At 36.1% G+C, this 8968-nt stretch overlaps 2 pseudogenes; both read left to right on the top strand.

Moving 5' to 3' along the window:
* The first annotated feature begins 1151 nt into the window (after positions 1-1151).
* LOC111891827 (U2 spliceosomal RNA) lies at positions 1152-1329 on the top strand (annotated as a pseudogene).
* Positions 1330-8032: 6703 nt separating this feature from the next.
* On the top strand, positions 8033-8144 carry LOC111891876 (U2 spliceosomal RNA; annotated as a pseudogene).
* The last annotated feature ends 824 nt before the right edge of the window (positions 8145-8968 follow it).

Here is an 8968-nt window from a genome sequence, read left to right as displayed (position 1 = left end):
TCACTTGAGTTACAATTCCTTTATTTTTAGAATCTTGTTTTGAGTTTCGAGTTACCTCTTTATATCCGGATATTACTTGAAGTTGATTGCTTAAGTGGTGTTGTGATGTTAGAACATAGATTATAGCACCTTATGTCCATTCAAATGAAAAATAAACATCACAAATGGTAAAAAAAAATGAGAGCGTAAAAAAAACGAGAGCGAGTATTGAGTTTCGATTGTTGAATATGGATTTTTTTTCCCTTTTCATCCATTCACTAAATTCAAATACAATGCTATTAGGATATGGAAGATGTGTTAGAGCATATTTTTTTTTTTATCTAAATATATTTTTCAGTATTAGATCATTAAAAGTCATGGCATAAATGTTAGAATCCAATTGGAAGTGATTGTAAGATGTTACTTAGGAGGTGAAGATAGTGTGATACCACCACCGACCAAATGGCAAGTTGATGAGAAGAGAAGGGCATGTTGGTTGAAAAAGCGGATAGTATATTGGAAAGGAAGACTGGACACTTATGTGAAACATAATGTATGGTTGAGTATTCAATACCTGGGAGTGGGATGACGCAATGAAGAAACGTTGCTCGAAAAACAATTTTTATCAACTTTTTAAATGAGTGAGAAATGTGTTAGATATGATTATAAAATTATACCTTTCAAGGTATAATATGATTTTTTATTAGCAAAACAAGTTAAAAGGTTTGTTGATTAAAAACACATATTTTGATAGAATGGATTTTAACAAGTTGGAGTTATTTGATTAGTTTGAGTTTGTCGATTAGTTATTAATGTAGTTAATAGATATGTGATATTAAAGTAAATGGACAAAAGCATATATAGTAGGTACAAGAGTGGAGGCAGCCATTTGTAAGCGAGTAATTATCAACATGAAATGAAGTTGTTTTGTTCACGTTGAGTGAATTTAAACTACACAAAAATAAGAAAAGACAAGCAATGCAGTAATAAACACATATGCTTATGCTGTAGCTTAGTCTAACTTTGATTTGAATATACAAAGTAGAGAAGTAGAATAATAATATTGAAGTTAGTTTGTTGTGAAGAAAGGAAGGGAGGCAGTGAAAGTGTGTGCATCCCGTATCGGGTGAATGAAGGAAGCAGGCAAGAGAAAGCTCAGGGAGGAAATAAGCATACCTTTCTCTGCGTCTTGGCTAAGATCAAGTGTAGTATCTGTTCTTATCAGTTTAATATCTGATATGTGGGCCATCGGCCCACTCGATATTAATCTTATTTTTAATGGGGGAAGACCCATTACAGTAGCTTGCTGCTGGGGTTCTTCATGTGTCGCCAAGGCCAGACGCACCCCTCACACTACTGCCAAGGCCAGGCGCACCCCTCCAATACTCAGTTCAATGTTTAAAATTAGCTTAAAATAGACTTAATGATTTGAAAGTCTTTGCTGTCTGATTTTTTCATGTAAACCCACTCCCATAGTTCCAACCATGGACCTGGCTTTTTATACTAAAAGGACCTTTAAAGGGTTTCATTCATGTTAACAATATGGGAAGTTCTAAGAGACTCAAAAATCAGTTGGTTTTAATGATATATTTTCATCAGGAGATGAAACAGAACAACAAGGTACGGTTATTATGTATATGACTCATCAAAATGGACAAACAATAAATGTTTTGAGGTAAATTTTTTAAAAAGTGGGTGTCCATTTGAGTCTGACTAGTCGGCAATATGGGCTGAAGAGCCAAGACTTGTTATCCAACCACTGTTGGAAGTGAGGAGTTGTATTGCCCCTTTTTTCTAGGTTCCAAGAGACCCAAAGCCTTCGCTCAAGCCACTTGAACCAACTTTCGACTTGGAACGGGCAAGTCAAATTACACACAACGAGACCCAACCAAACTAACCAAATCATAATCCAACCCACTTTGATACCTCCACTTGGGTTACAAGCAAACGTTACCAGGCCCGGTGATGAGCATTCTACAAGATAGATTTATAAAATCGTCTTGGAATCCTTCACACACCAATGTAGGAGTACTCACTAATATATACATAAACAAACTTAAATTTCCTTTCGATTAACAATCCCCCCAACACATTGTAATTGAACTTCTTGTCACGTAGAACAAAACCATCTACGACAACATCAAGGGATTTTGGTTCTTCGAAACCATCAGATGGTTTCTTTTTAGTCCAACTTAATCAACTTGTATGACTATCCTGGTACCCCCACGAGCTGGATTGCAGTGGGAAAGACAATTAATGTTAAGAGATGAGGACAAAGGTTTGTCTTACTTCTAAAAGCTTCGGGAGATGTGGTCTATGTTGTCCCATCAAAACATAACACCAACGCTAAATAGAAGCTTCAGCCCGCAATGTCGACGCTATCATGCCATCGATTTACTTTTTATGTAATATGATTTAATTTATGTTATTGAAAATAATCATACTTCACACATCATACTTTTTGTTTAAATGATACAGAATAGAACACAATTAAATATGAGAAACTAAGCACTTAAACTTATATAGAACGAAATACGATACAATTAAATATGAGAAAATAAGCGTTCAACTTATATAAAACGAAATACGATATACCGTAAACACTAAACCTAAAATCTCATAGACTCTGACATACTCGATGGAACAATTATGGAACGATCGGCCGAAAATCTATAATCCGCACCTTGATCGGGGCATGTTTAACCCAAACCCTAATGTCTACCTTAGGGTCTCTCGGTTTAAGATACAATGGAATTGTGATGGGTTTTAAGCAAAACATACATTCCTATGTGTGCATGCAACCCTAAATTTATTGGATCTAAGTTTTCTCTAATCGAAGATGCAAACTTGAAGACAAAAGAAGAAACCCTAGTATGCTCCTATGATTTTTGAAATCCATATAAAATTAGGGTTTAGTTACATACCTTTAAGATTGTTATTGTAAACAATTTTGAATCCTTGCTTGAAAGACCTTTGGTAACAAGCGCCATAAGTGTCGCGCCTCTAATGGTTCACAAACAAACCAAGCAACCAAATAATACTTTACAGAGAGTGTGTGTGTGTGAGAGAGAGAGAGAGGAAGAAGAAATTTCGTCCAAGTGACTTCTTGGAAGAGCATAGCCGAAATTCCTTATGGTGGAGGGCTTATATAGCCGTTAGGAAGCTATTGGATAAGGCAGGTGTTCAATTAATTCCCTTAATCCCAAAATTAATTCCAAATTAATTTCTGATTAAATATTAATGAAAATATGATTTCTAATTAGTATATTATTTCCATAATACATTAATATATCATTTATTTAGATTTCTAATTAATTTATTAACCAAGTAATGAATTAATAAATCATTATTCTCTCGCTAACAGTTATCCTATTCAATTGCCAGGTTTCAAAGCAACCCAAAATGACATTGCTACTATCAATTCAAGTACATACCAATTATAGTTATGGCCTTAGACACCTAATCCAACAAATTGAAAACGCATAATTTACATGACGACTTGTTTGTAATTTATCTTCGTAAGCGTTCTTTTTTTTTAATTGCAAGCATGTATTAACATAACGAAATAAAACCCTAGTTAAAAGTAAGTAACCATTTTTTATATACAAATAGCTTATTTGAAATGTATTATTGAAATGTCACATTGTGGGGACATCTCGATAAAGTGACTCCTTAGTGTTAGCCATATTAAACATAACAACATATGTGATGTTATTTTTGGTAAGCATTTTTTTAGATTTTTCTTTGATAACCGGAGGCATGTATCAACATACAGGAAGAAAACCCTATTTAAATCCATAAGACCATTTCATATCAACGAATAACTTATTGGAAATGGATTTTTGAAAGGCTATATTACGGGGACATCCGACTAAAATTAATTTTGTGTGTTAATTCTATTAAATTATAGAAATTGTCTACATGAGATTGTCCCTTGGCCCGTACGTCCTGACACAAGATTATAATTCTAGCTCTTCCAAGGTGGTATCTCACTGATGGGTCGGACCCTCTTCCCCCGAAAGAAGGCCCTCTTTGCTTTTTGCCTAAGTTGCACAGGAAAAGCCCAAAGCCAAATGAAGCTTCATAGGGTCTTTCTGTCCATATGCAGGTAGAAGGGGTAGAAAGCTTGTTCTTTTGGTATAAGTCTTCTTTCTTGATTGGAACTAGCTAGCTATCTTTGAAGTCAAGTATTTAGCCGGAAAGGTAAGTCCATGGCACTACCCGACTTATTTTGGTATTCCCAAAGCTACTGGCTCATTTCATTCTTTTTAAATAAGAAAGACGGAGAGTCACTAGCTTCCTTTCCTCCTAACTAAGTCGCTATAACCAAGTCGCTACAAGGTCTATCTAATTGAGCACACACATATAAGAACATATGTGATGTTTTTTTAGTATAAATGTTAAAAAGTGACATCTGAGACCAAGGCTGCGAAGCCCAAATATATTTTCAAAATACAACCCCAACATTACATAAGTTAAAAAAAATCAAAATCCTAGTTATTTTTTGATATAAATACATGAAATCAAGTGTTGGATGATAATGAAAGATGAATACGCTTCAAAGTGGTAAACCATATACAATGTTAATTGAGAAACGGTTTAAAAAAAAACAACTTTGATCTCTATGTAGTGTTCTGGGGGAGGGGAGGGGGGGGGGGGGCAGTTGCATTCAAGGTGGGTTTAGTGTGAAAGTGAATAGATATGAGAACCATGACGGGTAAACATTCAAACATGTAGATTGATAATGGATGTTTGGAAAGAAAATTGAATCCAACGAGAACCCTAATTTAAAGATGGTAAATTTTTTTTGTCACGATGTAACATCCTAAAAATCATAGAAATTTAAATTTTTCAAAAACAACCCACTAAATATAAAGCGTTAAAAAAACCAATGTTTCAAAAGTATAATCATAATTAGAGTATCCCAAGATACAATATCATAAAAACAGGAAGATGTGCACGATCATGTCTTCGCTTTCCCATGATCCTTTGAAGTACATGAAACAATAAATTGAAATCGTAAGCCAAAGCTTAGTGAGTTCCCCCAAAGTACTGTCACATAACATAACAAACAATATCATGCAACTATGAGCCTTCAACTTGATTGGCCCTTTCGAAGGGCCTACAACCTATATGGACTGCTCTTCAGGCCTTCGACATGATTGGACCGCCTTGCAGGGCTACAACCTATCCGAACCGCTCAATTATATTGGCCTTCAACACAAAACAAGACCGCCTCAACCAGACCATTATATGTCGATATATGTAAAATATAAACATAAACACTAGTGGGCTGGCATTAGTGCCTTCGACCCGCAAGTACAGTGAGGAAAACTCACCTCTGATTCCGAACGATAGCTGAATAGTTCTCTGTTCTGAATATCGGCTCTACTTGTCACATATTAATTAAATCATGGACTAACTTAAATTAATATCAAAATACCTAAAATACCATTTGGTCAAAATTGGTCAAGGTCAAAAGGCAACAAACCAGCCGAGTACGCGGGGAGTAATCAGCTTGACCAAGAAATCGAGGCCTGCGTACGCGCAACGTACCATTTGGTATGCCCAACATATGCTCCTGGCCACCTCACCTTCTTATTAAGATCTAGACCTTAACTCATGCCCTTAACCATCAAGTTTGTAACTTTATGGTAAAGCATGGCTAGGAAGTGCCCAATAACAAAAATCCTAACTACTTAACCCATTAAGACCTTGTAACTCATGCATGGAAGGAAACTAATAATAAATATTACATTTTTATACTTCTAGATGCTCCAAAACATCTGAAAGAACAACTTATATGGATTAGAGTAACCCATACTCATAATACCAAGCTTATGGGACTTAATGAACACCATTTCTTGACTAAATAAGATCTAATCAACACTTAACCAAGTCCAGAGCTTTTTACCTCCAAATGATGTCAAACGATGATGTGGTTCTGGATCCAAAGTGCTCCAAACTTATAGGGTGATATTTTCTTCTTCCATCCTCCTTTAAGTTCACCAAAACACACTCATCAAGCTCAAAATAGTCTCAAAAGGGATTAGGGCTTGCTAGAGGGTCGAAATGGGGTTGGAGGTTGATGAAGGAAGGTGAATTGGGAGATAAATATGTTTAAATAGGGTCCAAACCCAAAAAATTAGGGTTTTGGATCCTGCCACGTACACCCAACGTATGTGTCCCACGTCCAAAAATCACAAAAATGCCACTATGGGCCATTTTGCAACAATCTTCACAAAAAAGGTAAGAAATGCAATAGATTTTCATACTTGGGGTTAAGAATTAAAATACTTCATCATCATGATGTTACACACGACATTTGCTACAATTTTGTCATGGGGATCTGGAGACGAAGGATATGTGGAAGATATGTGAAAAAGAAGGAGTAGTTGTTGATGTTTATATGGCTATGAAGTTGTTAGGGGTCAAACTTGCTTTTGTCATATGCTTAGATGTTAATAATAAGTAGTGATTGATTTAAAACATTTGCACCATATCGATTGGGATATTTATTTTTATTTTCTTCGACTGCGAGGTTTATAAGGGAAGATAAAACAAAGTCAACCCACACGGATCAACCACGACCACAAGTAAATTAAGATGGTAAGAAAACTCGACTCGGGAAGGAAATTCAAAGTCTTATGCCTCAATGTCAGCAGGGAAGGGGAGACACATAGTCGACATGAAAATATAATGTTTTTTGGAACAAAAATATATGTAGACTGTGCTTGATTTATTGTGTATGGATCTTGGATGTGTTCGCAATGTGAATCTCGTAGAAATCTTGTATAAGGTGTGCAGTGAAGAATGATTTAACAAAATTAAAGTTAACTATATTGAGGGTATGTGGGTGTGTGTTGAATTTAAGTCTCAAAATCCTTGCATTAAGTTCAAAAAATATGAAGAAAATATTGGTACTTTAAAGGGGGGTTGATAGTAGTCAAGTTACTTCATCAATTACATCCACACGATCACTTACAATTCCTTTATTTTAGAAGCTTGTTTTGAGTTTCGAGTACCATTAATGGAGACCCACGGCTTGATATCGCACTACCTGAAAGTTGAAATGGACGGCTTAAATGATGCGGTGATGATGTTAGAACATGGACTATAGCACCTTTATGTACATTCAACTGAAAAAAATAAACATCACAGATGATAAAAGAAGAGCGGGCATTGAGTTTCGATTGTTGAATATGGATTTTTCCATTTCATCCATTAACTAAATTCGAATATAATGTTATTATTGAGTGTTTCTTTATTCTAAATATATTTGTTCGGTAAAAGTCATCCCATAATTGTTAGAATCGATTTGGAAGTGATTATAGGCGAAGATGATGAGAAGAGCGGGACATGTTGGTTGAAAAAGCGAATAGTATCTTGGAAAGGAACAACGAACAATGACGGGAAACATAATGTATGGTTGAATATTCAATACCTAGGAGCAGGATGACATAACGAAGAAAGGGTTGCCCGGAAAAATAATTTTTGAGAGGTTTTTAAACGAGTAAGAAATGTGTTGGATATGATTATAAATTTATATGGTTTCAAGATATAATGTGATTTTTATAAGCAAAACAAGCTAAAAGGATTATGTTGATTAAAAACACATATTTTGATAGAATGGATTTTAAGAAGTCGGACTTATCTGAGAAGTTTGAGTTTTTCCATTAGTTGTTGTGTTTACTTAATAGATATGTGATAAAAACAAAATGGACAAATTAAAGCAAAGCATAGAAGGTACATGAGTGGAAGGAGCCATTTGTAATCGAGCATGAAATGAAGTTGTTCTGTTTGTTGGCGTGGAGTGAATTTAAACTATAGAAAAATAAGAAAAGAAAAAGCAATGCAATCATAAACACATATGCATATGCAGTAGTACAGTGTAAGTTTGATTTGAATATTACTCCATTGAAGTTGTTTTTGTTGGTGAAGGAAGGGAGCTCGCAGTGAAAGCGAAAGTGTCTGCATCCCCACATCGGGTGAATGAAGGAAGCAGGCAAGAGGGAGGCGAGTACAAAAAAGGAAGCCCTGGAGGAGAATAAGCATACCTTTCTCGGCCTTTTGGCTAAGATCAAGTGTAGTATTTGTTCTTATCAGTTTAATATCTGATATGCCCACTCAATATTAATCTTATTTTTCATGGGGGAAGACCCACTACACTCCAATACTTAGTCCAATGTTTAAGAATAGCTTAAAGCTTTTAGACTTGAAAAGGCTTAATAATTTGAAACAAGTCTTTGCTGTGTCTGATGTGAATATAAGCCTGAAGAGCCAAGACTTGTTATCCTTCCACTGTCGGAAGCGAGGAGTTGTCGTAGCTCTGTGAAGCCAGCCTAACGCATTGCCCCCTTCTCTAGGTTCCAAGAGACCCAAAGCCTTCGCTCAGGCCACGTGAAACAACTATCGACTTGGAACGGGCAAGTCAAATTACACACCACCAAGACTTGTTATCCTTCCACTGTCGGAAGCGAGGAGTTGTCGCAGCTCTGTGAAGCCAGCCTAACGCATTGCCCCCTTCTCTAGGTTCCAAGAGACCCAAAGCCTTCGCTCAGGCCACGTGAAACAACTATCGACTTGGAACGGGCAAGTCAAATTACACACCACCAGACCCAACCTAACTCGACCAAATCATAATCCAACCCACTTTGATACCCCAACTTGGGTTACAGGCAAACGTTACCAGGCCCGGTGATGAACAATCTACAATATAGATTTATAAAATCGTCTTGGAATCCTTCACACACCAATGTGGGAACAGTCACTAATATATACATAGACAAACTTAAATTTCCTTTTGATTAACAATTCCACCGACACATTGTAGTTGGACTTCTCGTCATGTAAAACAAAACCATCTCCAACGACATCAAGGGATTTTGGTTCTTCGAAACCATTTGATGGTTTCTTTCTAGTCCAACTTATCAACTTGTATGACTATCCTAGTACCCCACAAGCAGGATTGCAGTGGGAAAGACAATCA

The sequence above is a fragment of the Lactuca sativa genome, chromosome 5 (assembly GCF_002870075.4).
Source record: "Lactuca sativa cultivar Salinas chromosome 5, Lsat_Salinas_v11, whole genome shotgun sequence".
In the NCBI taxonomy this organism is placed as follows: domain Eukaryota; kingdom Viridiplantae; phylum Streptophyta; class Magnoliopsida; order Asterales; family Asteraceae; genus Lactuca; species Lactuca sativa.
This window is presented reverse-complemented; position numbering and strand designations above follow the sequence as displayed.